Genomic DNA, 18,834 nt, shown 5'->3' with positions numbered 1-18,834 from the left:
GTTTCAGTTTTCTAATTTGTTTTATTTCTCCAATTTACTTTTCATAACTATGGAAACCAGATGCCATCCATTTCTCACACAGTAAACATTTATTAATCACTTATCATGTGTCAAGCACTGCTAAGCACTAATAAGAAAAATCAGGGTAAGGGTCTGATATTTGTCCCAAGGAGAAAATTATAGGAATTTTATATTTATATTCCTATTGTCTATGTAAACATTTATATAATTCTTTGGGCAGTGGTGCAGTGAATAGAGTGCCAGGTCTGGAGTCAAGAAGACTCATCTTCTTGAATTCAAACACTTCAAATACTTATTAGCTGTGTGACTCTGGGCAAGTCCCTTAACTCTGTTTGCCTTAGCTTTCTCATCTGTAAAATGAGTTGAAGAAGGAATGGCAAACTACTTAAATATCTTTGCCAAGAAAACCACCAAATGGGATCACAAAGAGTCGTACATGATGGAAATGACTAAACAAATGTAATGTATTGATGCTTGCAAAGTGCTTTACATGTGCTCTCATTTGATCTTCACAACATTCCTATAAAGTAAATAGTACTAATGTCATCTACATTTTATAAATGAGCAAAGTTACTTGAAGACAATTAAATAACTTGGCCAGGGTCTCAGAACTAGTCTAAATATATATATATATATATATATATATATATATATATATATATATAAAATCATTCAGTCATTTATTTATTTGTATTTACATATATATATATATATTTATATGTTTATGTATATTTGTGCTTTGGTTTTAACTCAAGTCTTCTTGATTCCAAGTTCTCTCTTGAAGCAGAATGCCTCCTAGTTTCTCATGATGCTCTAGAAAATGATTTAGTCCATTGTTTCCCAAGCCTGAGGCCCCACAAAATTTTATCCCATCCATAAAAACTTTTTCCTTAAAACACAAAAATGTTAATACTGACCCTTCCTCACTGCATCCTCTTCACTCCACCCTTTGCTCTTGAGGCAGAAGAGGGTGGAGTAGTCTTTCCTGTACAAAATTAAGATATTCCATCATTCCACAGCATAACTCGGTTTGGGAGACATCAAGTTAGACTATTTTAAACTCTGAAAACAAGCCAGCTCTGATGACTTGTTTTCCTCAGCCCACATGCCAAAACTCAAGTGGTTTTAGGTTGCTCAGGGTCATCATCTGTCTAATAAGGATTGGAATAAAGATGTCCCTATTTAAAAAAGAAAAGAAAAGAAAAACTTCTTTTTTAAAAAACATTAAAGAAAAATCCACAGGATAGGCTGGCTTACTTTTAAGAATACTTAAAGGTCCCCAAAATTAGTGAAACATTTCCTAATTATCACCAATTGAATAAACTGCCTTAATCTTTTTTATGTAAGGTATCAGTCATATGAAATTGATTTTTAAAAAGTTGTTTCCACTATTATTTTAATCTGGTAAAGACTTTATCCCAGGACAATGCCCAATAATTCCTGAGTGGCAAACTCCTTGGCTGAATGTCTTTCTATCTGGTTGGCTTGTTTTATATCTTAGCAAGTATAAATAGGCAAAGGGAGTACTAATTAAAATGCAATCATGCAGATAAATTGTACCATATTCCAAAAAAGGTGAAAAGAAAACCCTTTTGATTTCAACATTCTTTATAATGTCTAAAGCACGAGCTCAGTATGAGGCTGAATAGGAAAAAAAATCCTTCATGATTGTTACATGTTTAATTTAGAGCAAAATTAATTTCAGTTCTTCTTTAGATGCATAGAAAATGTAGCAATTAATTAAGAGTGGCCCAGTAGGACTCCCAGTGTGTAACAAGAGAGAGGAACTATTCACAAATCTTGCTCAAAGTCACCTTGAAAACTTCCTTTCATCTTTGTGTACCTTAGTTGTCCCATCTGAAAAGTGGGCCTAAATTTGAAAAAATGGAACATCAATCTCATCCAGGGTTAAACACAGCCCTAAAAAGTTTCATTACAAAATTCCCCTAAATACTCATTCGATGCACTAGGTAATAACAGTGAACAGAATAAATTTGAATTCAAAAGTAGCCTCAGATATTTATTAGCTGGGTGACTCTGGGCAAGTCACTAGACCTCGGCCTTAGTTTCCTCACTTGTAAAATAGCACTTACCTCCTAGGGATTTTGTGAGAATTAAAAAATATTCATAAAATGCATTGCAAACGTTAAAGTACTCAATAAATGCAAACTTCCATCTGGAATTTAAAAGTAACATGAAGGTACAAGGTGGTATGATAGTGTGAAAATAGAATAAGGAATTAGAAAATTTTGCTTTTAATTTCTCAGATAATTATTATTATTTAAGGAAGTTATTAAGGAACCTTTTGGAAGACTCTAAAGGAATTTTCAGTTTTACAAGAGGGTGGTGAAACTAGGGATTCCTCACCCTTTCTACTGTTCACAACAGTGATTCATTTGTACAGAGATTCACCTTGTATGAGAGTCATTCTATAGAAGGGAGGGAATCTGGGAATATAAAGGATTACTTTTGGAACTAAATCACCTCAAATGAGTTTGGTTACAATCTTTCCAGTATAAGCCTCTGAATAACCATTTCTTTTCCTCTTTCACTCTCTCTAGTTCTTCCTATTAAGCTCTTCTCCAGTGATTTTCCCTCATACTTTCTACTTCCAATCAGCCTATCCTTAATTTTCTGTACCCAGGGCACTCTTGCCATTATCTTTCTGTCTAGAACATCAGTTTTCTAAAAAGCCCTCATAGCTCATCATAACTTAGCCTCCAGCTTCATCAAGCCACCTGGGGTCCATCTCAGCCCCTCCCCAGACAGCAGGGCTGTTAAACCTCTTTCAGAGATTCACAATGCACATTTGCATATTAAAAGGAAATCTTCCCCTTGCTTGGGAGAGTCTCTATTATCTTTCCTTAAAGCATTTATAATAGAATCCTAAATGGACTAAGAGTCAGAGACTTGGGTTTAAGTTCCTACTGTTATTAACTAGTTAAAGGTAAATCATCTCACTTCTCTAGACCCAGACTCAGTTTCCTGATCTACAAAAGACCCTAAGCCAACCCTCCCAATCAATGAATTCTTAGACTCTTCCACACTGTCTCATCAAAAATCCCACATATCCATTTTCACCCACAGTCTCAGTCCCTACAGCCCCCCCTTTCCCCATTCCATCCATAGTCAAAGTTTGGACAGAGAGGTATTTTTTGCATCATCATTGGCAATAAAAAGAAACTTGTGAAACTTTCTGGGATTTTTGACTGAAAGGCGTCATAAAACATTGGACTTCACTGCTGCTGGTTCAGCCGGGAATAAATATTAAAGTCCTCGTCTACTTGCAAATTCATAGAATGCCTCTCTTACTGGGCTCCCCAAGTGGATTCCATACTCCCACACCAACAAATATTTTTCCAGCCCAGTTTCCACAGCTGGCATCGGAACTTTGGTGGAACACAGAGCCACATTCTGAAAGAAACATTTAAAAAGCCAACATTCATGACTTAATCTTAGCAGCTTACTGAAATCCAAAGTCCCCAAAATTAGGAATTCATTACCCTAAGGTAAATGTCCAAAGAAACACAGGACATATCAAATGAAATTCAATCTAACTTTTGCCAAAGAGAATGGCCATTATGAATCCTTCACATGACCTAACTCCAATATTTGGTGCCTACATCACTCTCAACATCATCTAATGCCAAAATTGCACTCCCTAAATCACACCAGGAAAAATAGCGCATAAGTGCCTTTGATAGAATATTAGCTCTTTGAGGATCAGATCTATTTAATTTTTTTTAATTTGTGTACCCAGCACTTACAAAGAGCTTGGCACATAGTAGTATTGAGGTTGGGAAGAGACCTCAAAAGGTTGGGGTCACAGACTGGTGTCACAAAATGACTCAAAAAAATTTGCAGGCTTGAAACCATATCCAAGTCAAGAGGCAAAGTTTATTGTAATTGTAACACCAATTGAAGTGGTCTGAATTCCGAGAGAATTTAGCAAAGAACCAGGAGCAAGGAGACAAATTTATCCAGTTCATGTCATTGATATGCTAATTTTATGGTCTAGACATAGAACTGATAAGTAGTCTCAGAAATTTGGTTATCACTGACCACCAGACCAAAGCCAAAAGACTAGAATCATTGACAGACAAGACTTGTTAGAACAATACTATCCTAAGGTTAGAGAATCTCAGGATCACTAATATATCTTCCCTAAAGTTTAAGGGAAGAAATATTATTATATTCCTGGGCCAGAAGACTTTACAATCATTGACAGAACAATAGCATTCTCAGGATCACAAAGCTAGAAGATTTAGAATCACTGGCAGACTGTTAGAACAAAAGCTCCCTAAGTCAGAGGACCTTAAAATTATTGCTATCTCCCTTAGAAGCTATATTTCACCGTTTCCCCTCTCAAGCAGTTTGTACCCCAAATTCATTTGGGACAAAGAGATAGAGATCTCATCTTCTGGAGCTGCTTTATGCTGATAAGGCTATAGAGCTATCCCTGCCTACTGAGGTTCAGACTGAGGAGGGAGGCACGTGACTTGAAGATGGTGGCAGCAGCAGCATTCAGAGAGGTGCAGTGTCAGAACTGGTTAACTATGGTATTCAAGGTGAACAGATAGTTGGAAATTCATAGCATGGAGTCTGGAGGAAACAAATCTACCAATAGGAATGTTAGGAAGTTATGAAGAAGTTTCAAGGAAGGTGGTGTAGAAGCATTATGAGTGAGTTTGCCAGAATGATTTTGGAATCAATTGTTATATGAATAAGAGATCCTTTCTGGAAAGAAAATAGATTAAAGTTATTCCCCTGGGCGGGGTTGGGGGAGAGAAAAGGGGTATCTAGTACAAATGAGGTGGTATCTAGGGTGGAGATGGTGACATTTGGGAATGGGGCCTTTGCAAAAATGCATCAGGTCCCATATGAAGGTTGTCTTGAGGATGCTGAGGGTCCACCCAACAATTCTGAAATCCCCCATTGCCCATGGAGTTCCCTACCCTGACTAAAGACTATGGAGTTATCTCCCCACTGGCAGGGGCCCACAGAGTGACACCAAGAAAGCTGGAGAGAAAATACTAGGAGCAAAGCTCTCATCCTTGAAGTGTTGTTAAAGATACACCTGGAAAAAGTGGAAAATAACAAAAAATAAAGAAAGCTAGAATAAGGAAGAGAAAGACACAGACAAATTCACCTTTCTCTAACCAGTATTTCTAGTGTTTCCAGGAGTCCTGAAGAAGAGCAGTTCCAGGTCCTCTATGGTTTCACAGGAATATTCAGGAGTGTCTGAGGGAGAAGAAGTAACAGGAGTTGCTCTTTTAATTTTAGAAACATGAGTTCAACTGGGGAAGGTTTCCTTTGACTGAAGGTTGAGTCGTCATAATGACCTTACATGGTCCTTCCTAATGGGAGATTCTTTACCGGATTCTCTGGAGTCTCCAGGCATAGTTTAATAAGGATTTGCTTGAGGGTATGATTCATTTTCTCCACCTTCCCAGAAGAATGAAAACTCCAGGCTGAATGGAGATGATAAGTAATCTTAAGTGCCTCAGCCACCTTTTGGGTTATTTGAGAAGTGAAGGCTGGGCCATTTTCACTCTGCAAAGACCAGGGCAGGCCAAAAAAGAAGTTCCCACTGGCTTGCCTCTGGGATTAGAAACTGGCCTGGGGGTGTTTGAAAGCATGAGAAGGAGAAAAGAAAAGAAGGAGAAGGAGAGCCAGGATGCTGGGGAATTTAAAGTGCCATGGTCAGGGGCAAATGGGCAGCAACACAGGCAGCTGAATCTGGAAGCCTGTTTCCTCAGCCTGAAGTGAATCTTCTTTCTGGTATCCTTTACAAAACATAACAGAAACTTTTCTAGGTTTGTGGACAGCTTGCAATAGTTGTAGAATTTCCCTTTCATATTTAATAGGACATTTTTTTTTTGCTATCAAAAGTTCCCTTTCTTTCCATATGGCCCCATGAGCATATAAAATATGAAAAGCATATTTGGAGTCTGTATAGATTTTCACTCTCATCCCCTTCCCCAGTTCCAAAGCTCTGGTTAGGGCAATGAGTTCAGCTTTCTGGGCAGAAGTCCCAGAGGGGGAATGGCTTAGCCTCCAAGGTGCTATTGAGGGTCACCACAGGAGGTTTATTCCTTCTTTCCCCATTTTCAAGAAAACTGGACCCATCTGTAAACCATTCACCATTTGGGTTGTCAAGAGGAATGTCCTTCAAATCAGGTTGGCTGGAATAGACAGAATCTAAAATTTCCTCACCATAATGAATAATGTCACCCAACAGAGTGTTGTCAGGGAGAAGAGTAGGAAGGTTAAGATTGTGACACACCCAGAGAGCAGGAGAGCCTACTATCTGGTAAGCCTCCCACTAGCAAGCCACTGATAACTTTTAGCTTCCAAAATGCTGTGAACCCAATGGGGAGTTAGAACATCCAATGGTGAGCTTAGAGGCTTCCTCAATTAGAAAGGCTGTGGCAGCCACTGCTCCAAAATATGAGGGTCACCCCGAAAACACAAAGTTCCTTTGAGAAGTAAGCAAAGGATCTGGGATAGGGTTTCAGAGACCTTAAATGAGTCGAGATTCCAAGGACCTGGCCTTCCATCAATGCAGATTGTAAAAGGCTTTATTTAGGCAAGACTAAAGCCAGGGCAAGAGATTAATTTAGCTTTCAGGATCTTAACAGACTACTAGGTTTTGTGGGCCTTTAAATAAAGAAACTTCATACCCCTGGGTGGGGGGAAAGGAGGATGAAAGTTAGGGGTTTGTATGGCTACAGTCAGAGAAGCCTCTTTGGATTGGGGATGCAGTTCAAGATATCATCTACATACTAGAGAGCCAGTGCCTGCCAAATATGTGGGGGCTGTCACAGAAGCCCTGAGCTACTTCCATGTTATGGACTTGATGATCCATGTTCATTGTTGGGGATTATGTTTCCCTGGATTTGCTTCTTTAAGGGCAAAAAGAAACTGTGAATCTTTATACAAGGATATGCAAAAGAAAGCATTTTTAAGATCTAAGGGAGAAAACCATTATGTCACCTGTGATACTTATCCTGGGCTCATGGCTTCTACTGATCATTTGCTCTGATTATAGAAGTTTGCTATAAAAGAAAAAAGCAGGGACATGATTATAATAGCATCAAAACAGGTCCTTCAGGCTTCTGCTTGAGAGCACATACATGACAGAATAAAGCATCCTTACTGATCATGCAGTAATAATCTCACTTTGTAGCCAGACTCAGGAATAATCATATGGGAAACAAAGAAACAGAGCTGGGAAACTGTGTCAGAAGGACCCATCTTAAGCAGAGGCTAAGGCTGTCCTCCCAGCTCTTGCCCAGATAAGATGTCCATCTATAATAATTCAGGAAGGCATTCCTCTGAGTAATTTATGGCATTTTTCTGGAATGTTGTGTTACTGACTTAATGATCAGGTGATCAAATTAAAAGCTCAAAAAATTATCTGCTACAGTCCCAAGAGATTTTAATCTCTGATAACAAATTTTACTAATTGCAGTTTAGGACTAGATACATTATTTTAAAAGTTTACCAGGACTTATACACATGAGATTTTTGTTTAACTTGTTTTATATGTTCAAACTTATCCTGGTGCAAAGGATCAATCATTATATAAGCTTATAGATTCTTAGTAAACACATTCCTTGTTTAGAAACTACAAATCCTAAAAAGACTCATTCTCAGGGCTGAAGAAAACTGGCAAGCTTACAAATTAAGGGTAATTGACAGAGACCCCAGAGAAGGGGCTGAGCTTGCTGTTGCCCATCCTAACTATTCTTATGTTTTCATGGGCTTGGCTGTTTGATAGTTCTCCCCACTTTGTGAGAGTGGAGGGGGGCAGGCGTAGGTGTTGCACACTATATACTTAGAGGTGAACTGATAAGGCTTTCACTTCATCCTTCTTGCTCTACACACAGTAGTTACCAATTTTAGGTTTAACATGATAGCAATAACTCCAAATAACTTAGTTAACAATTTTAGAATTTTCCTAATAGCCAATAGTTGTAGCTGTAATTTCTATTCCCTTAAATATTTCCCTTTTGTATTAGGGAATAAACAAGACAATTTTCCAATTCATGCAAATAATTTCTCTTTTGTGAGCCAGAAAAAGGGTTAAGGCGCCAGTTTTTACTGACCAGGGCCCTCAGAAGTCTGACTCTAGATAACGCAAAAGCAAGCTGTTTATAGCCAGAGTTTTTAAAGTAGTAGCAAACTGCTTTTCTGTTTCCTAAAGTTCCCAAACTATTCTGTTAACACTATCAGTACAAATAGATTACAATTTACATATCCTGTTAGTCAGCTTTAATTAGATCTTCTTTAAGATTGCTTTTCCTATCATATCTCAAACAAATTTCCAAATTACTTTACACACACATAGAAATCATTTATCTGTTGGTCACATCTAAAAAAAAAAACCTCATAGTTCTCAAATATGAAACAATTATACCTAATAAAACAGTTAACATTCATATAGCATGTTTTATGCTAAGCACTTTTGCAATCATGTGATCTTCACAACAACAATTATCATTTCTCTTTACAAATCAGAAGACTGCAGGGATAAAATAATTTACTATAAATTATATAGCTAATACATTTCCACAACTGAAACAAAGAATGGTGGGCTCACCAGATACAGAGGCTGAATGGCTTTCTCACCACACACTGCCATGCTGGGTGCTGCCAGTAATACCCAGATTCTTTCCTAGGCAGTTGCTAGACAGAACTTGCTGAAGGATGGAGTGGCTGGTGCCAGAATCTTCCTTTGATAATATTTTCAAGTGTCAGGAGTAGGGAAATGCTGACCATTGGGCTTTATCCCAACTCCCCCCAAACTGGTTTGTAGAAGTGTTTGGGCAAGGTTGTATGGGGTTCCCCAGGCTATTGCTGTTTCTCCTATTTCTACAGGTGAGACAGCATGTGAGTTTCCCTATACTTCCTTAGCTTTCTCTTTCCTTAATCTGATCTGAGATGAGAGGAGTTAGGAAAGAGACAGACTTGAGCTATCTTGTTAGCAATATCCATAATTGAGATGCACTCAGGACTTTGGGGAGTGGAGTGGAGAAGGTCACTTAATACCCTCTGGGGTGTTTTATCAAAGGAGCAGAAGGGAACTCTGGACAAGATAAAAGTCAAAGACAGGTTATCAAAAAGTTGCTATTTACCTAGTTTGTTTTTTTTTTTCTCTCTCTCTCTCTCAGAATGGGGTAAATTCCTGGAATTAGCCCCAATGTTTCAGGAATTTTTCTTGAAATCTTAAAATGATTAATTGCCAAACTTGTTAATCATCGCTCTCAAAACATTGAGAATTTGCTAACATGTAATTTTAATTTTAATTAGCTTATTTTTTTTGTGTAGCCCCCAACTTGGTAAGAGCTGAAGTCCACGGAAAAAGTTAGATTTTCTAAGAAATCTTTCCAGCATCCTAACTATAGCATAAAAGGTTTTTCTTGCTGGTTGCATTTTAAATCTTTCCAGGTAACAAAATCTTGCTCACAGAACAAACATGACACAGGCATTCTGTACAGAGACACAAACACATACAAAAATGTCATAGAGTAGACTTTCCCATCTTTGCCAAAAGCCATCCTATAGCACTTCTTCTACTCTGGAATCCCAGTGAAAAGATGGCAAAGATTCCATAGGAATTTTGCAGAAAATTACAAGAATTTCCAAGTCAAGTAAAACTTGCTGAGCATGGAACTCATGACAACCCAGATAAGCCTTCTCCCAGTGGCTTGGGGTGTCCCCGCTACATACTTAAGGGAGAAAAAAATGAAGGGTTTACCTTGACAAAGAGAGAATCAAGCCAGGGTAGGCCAGACTCTCCCCATACCAGGCCAACAAATGTTGAGGTTGGGAAGGGATCCCAAAAAGTTGGGGTCACAGACCAATGTCACAAGGTATCTCAAAAGAATTTGCAAGTTTGAACCCATATTCTAGTCAAGGGACAAAGTTTATTGTAATTGTAACTCCAACTGAAGTAGTCTAATTTCCAAGAGAATTTAGCCAAGAAACAGGAATAAGGAGACAAATTTATCCCATTCGTGTAATTGGTATGCTAATTTTATGGTCTAGAGGCAGAACTGACGAGTGATCTCAGGAATTTGATTATCACTGACCAGCAGACCTAGGACTATCCTAAAGCCAGAAGACTTTAGAATTATTGACAGACAAGATTGTTAGAACAATAGCATCTTCCATCAATTGGAGAATGGTTTAATAAATTGTGGTATATGAATGTTATGGAATATTATTGTTCTGTAAGAAATGACCAGCAGGATGAATACAGAGAGGATTGGCGAGACCTACATGAACTGATGCTGAGTGAAATGAGCAGAACCAGGAGATCATTATATACCTCAACAACAACACTGTATGAAGATGTATTCTGATGGAAGTGGATTTCTTTGACAAAGAGAAGACCTAATTCAGTTTCAATTGATTAAGGATGGACAGAAGCAGCTACACCCAAAGAAAGAACACTGGAAAAATGAATGTAAACTGCTTGCAATTTTTTCTTCTTCCCAGGTTATTTATACCTTCTAAATCCAATTCTCCCTGAGAAACAAGAGAACTGTTCAGTTCTGCATACATATATTGTATCTAGGATATACTGTAATCTTTTTAACATGTAAAGGACTGCTTGCCATCTGAGGGAGGGGATGGAGGGAGGGAGGGGAAAAATAGGAACAGAAGTGAGTGCAAGGGATAATGTAAAAAATTACCCTGGCATGGGTTCTGTCAATAAAAAGTTATTTAAAAAAAAAAAAGAACAACAATAGCATCTTAAGGTTATAGAGTCTCGGGATCACTAATATATCTTCCCTAAAGTTTAAGGGAAGAAATATTATTATACTCCTAGGTCACAAGACTTTTTTTTTTAAGTTAATAGCCTTTTATTTACAGGTTATATGCATGGGTAACTTTACAGCATTAACAATTGCCAAACCTCTTGTTCCAATTTTTCACCTCGTACCCCCCACCTCCTCCCCTAGATGGCAGGATGACCAGTAGATGTTAAATATATTAAAATATAAATTAGACACACAATAAGTATACATGACCAAAACGTTATTTTGCTGTACAAAAAGAATCAGACTTTGAAATATTGTACAATTAGCTTGTGAAGGAAATCAAAAATGCAGGTGGGCATAAATATAGGGATTGGGAATTCAATGTAATGGTTTTTAGTCATCTCCCAGAGTTCTTTCTCTGGGCGTACCTGGTTCAGTTCATTACTGTTCCATTGGAAATGATTTGGTTGATCTCGTTGCTGAGGATGGCCAGGTCCATCAGAACTGGTCATCATATAGTATTGTTGTTGAAGTATATAATGATCTCCTGGTCCTGCTCATTTCACTCAGCATCAGTTCGTGTAAGTCTCTCCAGGCCTTTCTGAAATCATCTTGTTAGTCATTTCTTACAGAACAGTAATATTCCACAATATTCATATACCACAATTTATTCAGCCATTCTCCAACTGATGGACATCCATTCAGTTTCCAGTTTCTAGCCACTACAAAAAGGGCTGCCACAAACATTCGTGCACATACAGGTCCCTTTCCCTTCTTTATAATATCTTTGGGATATAGGCCCAGTAGTAACACTGCTGGATTAAAGGGTATGCACAGTTTGATAACTTTTTGAGCATAGTTCCAAACTACTCTCCAGAATGGTTGGATTCGTTCACAACTCCACCAACAATGCATCATTGGGTCACAAGACTTTTACAATCATTGACAGAACAATAGATCAGAGGGCCAAAGCCAGAAGATTTAGAATCACTGAGAGATTGTTAGAACCGAAGCCTCCTAAGGTCAGGGGGCTTTAAAATTATTGTTATCTCCCCTAGAAGTCATATTACACCAGAACCTCAATAAATGCTTGAACATTGATGTTGATTACACAGGTGATACAAAGTTAGAGTCCAATGGCACAAAGGAAGAGATTCAGACAAACTATTCTAAGAAATTTTGAGGAGGCCCAGAGTCCTTCCAGCTTGAAGGAAATCATTGATGTGGGTAAATATTAAGCTTTTGTGTGCCTTAGTTTCCCCTTCTGTAAATTAAAGACAGATTTTAAAGCTGGAAAGGAATTTTTTTAAAAAGTCTACATCAGACCCCTCATTTCACAGGTGAAGAAATGTAACCCAGAGAGTTTAATTAACTTGTTCAAGGTCACACAAGTTATAAGTGACAGAGCAGAGGTAAGAATTTAAGTCTTCTGACTTCAAATTCTCATCCTTTCTATTACTCAGCACCAGATACTACTTCACAGATTTATATGGACCAAATGAAATAAATGTAAGACACTGTCAATTCAAATCAACAAACATTAATGAAGAGCTTGCTTTAAAATCACAAGTACTTGACTGATGTATTTAAGAATGTGAGGGAACACTGCCCAGAGGGGCTCTGAGCCTGGGTACAACATATTGCTGTCAATAACAATCCCTCTCAGTTCTTAGTGATGGGCCGGCTTCTCTTCATCACAAAAGTGTACCAGCCAGGGCTCAGTGAGATATCAAGCAACATATGATACTTGTTCACACTTTCATAGAGAAGTGACATTGCTGGAAGTGATTAGGGACCAAATTCAGGATTGTTTTCTTCTGTGCCATCAGTAACAAGAACCTTGAGGTCTGACACCAAATTACTCCACTTTTGACCTCTCTCAACACTTTGCAAATGTGGCATCCTTCTTCATACACAAAGAAAAGGCTAGTTTCCCATGTGAAGGAGGATATACAAGGCTATACAAATTCCTTTGGGTTTTTTGTTAGTCTCAGGGAGGGAATGTGACATGAGTCATTGACATGAGTTACTCTTTAACCTGGTTCCCCAAGTGACCAAGAACAAATATCTCAAAGATGTAGACTTTAAGAGTATTGTTTGGAACCATGAAACCAAGATTCCTCACTATTTGGAAACAAGTGTGTAGTAAGGACTTGGGTGTTGTCAGCTCCATCAGCTTTAACCCACTGGACTCACCACCCTAGAATGAACACAAGGGATTCAATAAAAATAAAGTAAGCACTTCACAAGCAACTGTGATATCATGCCTGTAAGTTTCTTTGTCATCTATTGGCTACTTCTATAAACATTGATATATCATCATAGGGTATCAGTATTTCTATTTTTTTGAAGAAAGTAGAAAGATAGGAGACAAAGATCACAGATTTGGAATGTTGCACATATAATATGCCATCATTTGTTGGATTTTGCCCAAAATTGTCTTTGTTACAAAGGAGGAGTCAAGGAATGAGATGGGAATATATTGGAAAAATTATTTTGAGGAAAAAAAGGAAAAAAATTAAGTGGGAGAAAAAATGAAAACAGGCAGCCTCTGGGTTCTTGAAGATTCTTTACTGAAAGGCTTTCTAAAGGCTAATGAGTTAATTTTCCATTTGAAATTTCTCACCAATTAAAAAGATACTGAACAGAGGATGAATTGGAGTAAGGACTTGAACCAAGTAGACCTACCAGTAGGCTATTGCAATAGTCCAAGTGTGCGGCTCTGTACCGGTGTGGTGACAATATCAGAAGAGAGAAAGAAATACATTTGGGAACTATTCTAAAAGGGAAACAAAAAAATCTTGGCAATAGATTGGATATGGACAGGAAAGAGGGAGTGGGGTAAAGAGAAGGGATGAGAAATAGTTAGAAGCCAAGGATGACATTTAAGGTGTGAGCCTAGGAGACTAGAAACATGGTGGTGTCCTCTATAAGAAAGAAGTCAGGAGGCAGAACACATTTTGGGAAGATAATGAGTTCATCTTTGCACATGTTGAGTTTAATATGTCTATTGGACAACTAGTTTGAGTTTCCTGAAAAGCAGTTGGAAGTCAGCAAGGAGTTGTGGCAACAATAGATAAACCTGAATTATCAGCAGAATGATGGTAAATAAGCTTATGAAATTGCTGAGTGAAGTAGTTCAGAAGGAGAAGGCTCAGGATAGAACTCTGTGGGACACTAATGGTTTAAGAGTGTGATCTGGATCAAGATCCTACAAAGCAAATTGAAAAGGAGGAGTCTGATGGGGACGGGTGAGAGAAGTAGACAAGGGACCAAGAATAGTGTTCCAAAAACCTAGAAAGAAGAGCATCAAGAAGAAGAGGGTAATCAACACTGCCAAAGGCTTGAGAGGTCAATGAAGACTGAGGCAATTAAGAGATCATTGGTCACTTTGGAGAGAACTGTTTCAGTAGAATGTTGAGAATAGAAAACAGATTGCATAAGAGCTGAGAAAGATATTAAAGGAATAAGAATAGGCAATGAGGAAACCAATTATCACTCTTTGCTGATGATATGATGGTATACTTAGAGAACCCCAGAGATTCTACTAAAAAGTTATTAGAAATAATCCACAATTTTAGCAAAGTTGCTGGTTATAAAATAAACCCACATAAGTCATCAGCATTCTTATATATCACTAACAAAATCCAACAGTCAGAGTTACAAAGAGAAATCCCATTTAAAGTAACTACTGATAGTATAAAATATTTAGGAATCTATCTGCCAAGGGAAAATCAGAAACTTTATGAGCAAAACTACAAAACACTTGCCACACAAATTAAGTCTGATCTAACTAACTGGAAAAATATTAAATGCTCTTGGATTGGGCGAGCAAATATAATAAAGATGACAATACTCCCTAAACTAATCTATTTATTTAGCACTATACCAATCAGACTTCCCAAAACTATTTTAATGACCTAGAAAAAATAACAACAAAGTTCATATGGAAAAACAAAAGGTCAAGAATTTCAAGGGAATTAATGAAAAAAAAATCAAATGATGGTGGCTTAGCTGTACCAGATCTAAAATTATATTATAGAGCAGCAGTTACCAAAACTATTTGGTATTGGCTAAGGAATAGATTAGTTGATCAGTGGAATAGATTAGGTTCAAGGGATAAAACAGTCAACAAATATAGCAACCTAGTCTTTGACAAACCCAAAGATCCCAGCTTTTGGGATAAGAACTTACTGTTTGATAAAAATTGCTGGGAAAATTGGAAACTAATATGGCAGAAACTAGGCATTGATCCATACTTAACGCCGTACACCAAGATAAGGTCAAAATGGGTTCATGACCTAGGCATAAAGAATGAAATTATTAATAAATTAGAGGAACATAGGATAGTTTACCTCTCAGACCTGTGGAAGGGGAAGGTCTTTATGACCAAAGCAGAACTAGAGATCATTACTGATCACAAAATAGAAAATTTCGATTATACCAAACTGAAAAGTTTTTGTACAAACAAAACTAATGCAGACAAGATTAGAAGGGAAGCAATAAACTGGGAAAATATTTTTACAGTCAAAGGTTCTGATAAAGGCCTCATTTCCAAAATATATAGAGAATTAACTCTAATTTATAAAAAATCAAGCCATTCTCCAATTGAAAAATGGTCAAAGGATATGAACAGACAATTCTCAGATGAAGAAATTGAAACTATTTCTAGTCATATGAAAAGATGCTCCAAGTCATTATTAATCAGAGAAATGCAAATTAAGACAACTCTAAGATACCACTACACACCTGTCAGATTGGCTAAGATGACAGGAAAAAATAATGATGATTGTTGGAGGGGATGCGGGAAAACTGGGACATTGATGCATTGTTGGTGGAGTTGTGAACGAATCCAACCATTTTGGAGAGTAGTTTGGAACTATGCTCAAAAAGTTATCAAACTGTGCATACCCTTTGATCCAGCAGTGCTACTACTGGGCTTATACCCCAAAGAGATACTAAAGAAGGGAAAGGGACCTGTATGTGCCAAAATGTTTGTGGCAGCCCTGTTTGTAGTGGCTAGAAACTGGAAAATGAATGGATGCCCATCAATTGGAGAATGGTTGAGTAAATTGTGGTATATGAATGTTATGGAATATTATTGTTCTGTAAGAAATGACCAGCAGGACGAATACAGAGAGGATTGGTGAGACCTACATGAACTGATGCTGAGCGAAATGAGCAGAACCAGGAAATCATTATATACCTCAACAACAATACTGTATGAGGATGTATTCTGATGGAAGTGGATTTCTTCAACAAAGACAAGATCTAACTTAGTTTCAATTGATCAAGGATGGACAGAAGCAGCTATACCCAAAGAAAGAACACTAGGAAATGAATGTAAACTGCTTGCATTTTTGTTCTTCTTCCCAGGTTATTTATACCTTCTAAATCCAATTCTCCCTGAGCAACAAGAAAACTGTTTGGATCTGCACACATATATTGTATCTAAGATCTACTGTAATCTATTTAACATGTATAGGACTGCTTGCCATCTTGGGGAGAGGGTGGAGGGAGGGAGGGGAAAAAATCTGAATAGAAGTGAGTGCAAGGGATAATGTTGTAAAAAAAATTACCCTGGCATGGGTTCTGTCAATAAAAAGTTATTTAATTGAAAAAAAAAAAAAAGAAAGAAAAGAAAACAGATTGTAAAGGGGAGAAATTGAGGAGAGAGAAAGTAGAGGCCTCTATTGTAGATGGTTTTTTGAAAGAATTTAACCACAAAAGACAGAAGGTTTATAAAAGGAATGGAAGGATCAAGCAAGAACTTTTTTGAGGATGATGGAGACATGGACATGTTTATAGGAGGCAGGGGAAAACTCACTAGACAGATAGAGTTTGAAGATAAATAAAAGAGTAAGAATAAGAGAGGGACAGTCTTCTGGAGGAGATGGCATGGAATGGGGTAAAGAAATTAACCTTAGTCAGGTCACTACATTATATGAGAAAAGGAGAAGGAGGAGACAGAATGGCAGAAGACACCTGAGGAATATGAAATGAGAAACAAGGAAGAAGAGGGACTTCATAGCTAATGGCTTTGTTTTTCTATATAATATGAAACAAGCTTCTCATTTGTAAGGTCATAGAGGATGAACTGCTATGGAAAGTGAGATTATGAGTTGATAAGGAAGGTGTAGAAGTATTTAGCCCAATAGTATTGACAGTCCAGTTGAAAATGTATACATAAATTTGTAGTGGACCCATTGAGAGTGGTTGCATGATTTTCTCCACCCTCATTCAGCAGCATGTGTGTGGGAGTAAAGGCAGAGAATAGGGGAGTCATTCAGGGCTGGAGCTTGGCAGAGCACAATCATCAATATGATAAGGAATCAAGGAATTCAAGAGAAACAGGCCATGTAGAATTAAATTGGTTCACTAAGGAGTCAAGATAGCCAGCAGAAAAGAAATAGCCCAGGAAAACAATAAGGAATCAAGGTTTTGGAAGGCATGGTGTGCAATAAAAGCAGAGTTTGGTAAGGGAAGACAGAAGGAGATTAGAAAGCCAATAGATTATGGTCAGATAAAACCATTTCAGAATTCTTGGACACGAAGGTGGTACACTTAACATTATAGCCATCATTGTATGTGACTAAGGTGGATGGAGGAGTACTTCATAGGAAATTAGTAAGTTGAAGAACTGGAAAGTTGAGATGTTTGAGGAAGTATAAGTATATTTGAAGAGGAGTAGATCATGAGAAGTGAGTAGGGTGAGGAACTGTTTAAAGTGTTTGAGGGAGAGTAAATATGTATGTTGAAGCCCCTTAGTATGAGGACAGGAGTTGGGAAGGAAAGTAAAATTGTGAGCCATACACTGAATTCATTAAGGAAAGAAAAGAATTAACCTGAAGACAATAGCTGTTAGGTTTTTGATGAGTTGGTAGATATGAACTGCATGAACCTCAAAGGAGGAGAAATTATAAAGTACTGGGGTAGAGGGAGAATCTAGAAAATTATAAATAATATTCTAATTCTACTACTTCAACAGTGAACAAAGGGAAATGAATGAGGGCACAGTCAATACTGGAAAGGGTAACCAGGAAGGTTATATCATCAGAGAAGAGGCAAGTTGTAATGATTACTAGAAGGTGAAAATGCTGGGAGAATAAAATATTTTGGATGAAAGGAAATGTGTTACCAATGGGACAGGCATTCCAGAGGGCACAGTGAAAGAAGTCAATAGTTTTTGATTGGGACTTTGGGGTGGGATAACTGAGGGAGATGAAAATGTATGTGTTGGGGAATGGGAAATGGGAAAATAGGTTCAGAATCATTGGGATGGTTAGGGTATATGAGAATATTTATCATTGAGTGAAAGGTGTCACTGCTCTTTCCAGGACTGGAAATCAGGAAGAGACAAGTGAAGCAAAAGACAAAAGGCACATAGAGCCTGTGAAGCTGCACAGTAGGAAATGGAAGTTCTGAGGTCAAAGGGAAGGATGCTCTTTGCACCAGAGGTTTCCAGATCAGTCTGGCAGCAGAAAATAGAAGCTGCTTTGTGCTGGCACACATAGACTGTTGATCCCTAGCAGCCTTTCCTTGGGTGATACATGTGGCAGGAGATGTAAGGCATTGACTCAGAGAACAGTCTCACTCCTCTTCTTACCTAAGATCAAGCTAGGTGCTAGAAATGCAGCAACAACAGGAAAAAAAAAGTGGCTGCCTTCAAAGAGCTTACATTCTAATACTATGAGTGAAGTGCTATCCTTTAAGACTCATGGTGAATTGAATAAGTTTGACATTTGAGGATCTAGTCTCCTTTTATATTGTTTCAGTGGAAAATGCTTTCCTAATACAGGCTTACAAACTTTTGGCACTCAATTAATTTTTTAAGTTGGACACAATCTGTACATGTTTTCTATTTGTAGAGATGGGCTGTAATAATACTGTAGCAAATAATATTAAAGAAATATCACAAGCATACTTAAACTGATTTCACTTTAAGTATGCTTGTGATATTTCTTTAATTTCAGAGACACATAATTGCATAGTTTTATGTATCCCATATTCAAACGTTGCCATGTCTAAAAACATTAAGTAA

The 18,834-nt window shown here is 37.7% G+C and overlaps 1 long non-coding RNA gene across 2 annotated transcripts in view; it reads right to left on the bottom strand.

Moving 5' to 3' along the window:
- Positions 1-18,834, bottom strand: part of LOC116420638 — a 99,589-nt gene that overhangs the window by 77,977 nt on the left and 2,778 nt on the right. For both annotated transcript variants that reach the window (XR_004231017.1, XR_004231016.1), the window contains exons 2-3: positions 5,171-5,262; positions 939-1,006 (exon numbers count right to left, since the gene is read on the bottom strand). This is a non-coding gene — a long non-coding RNA (uncharacterized LOC116420638). The remainder of the gene's footprint in view (positions 1-938; positions 1,007-5,170; positions 5,263-18,834) is intronic.

The sequence above is a fragment of the Sarcophilus harrisii genome, chromosome 1 (assembly GCF_902635505.1).
Source record: "Sarcophilus harrisii chromosome 1, mSarHar1.11, whole genome shotgun sequence".
Taxonomy (NCBI): Eukaryota; Metazoa; Chordata; class Mammalia; order Dasyuromorphia; family Dasyuridae; genus Sarcophilus; species Sarcophilus harrisii.
This window is presented reverse-complemented; position numbering and strand designations above follow the sequence as displayed.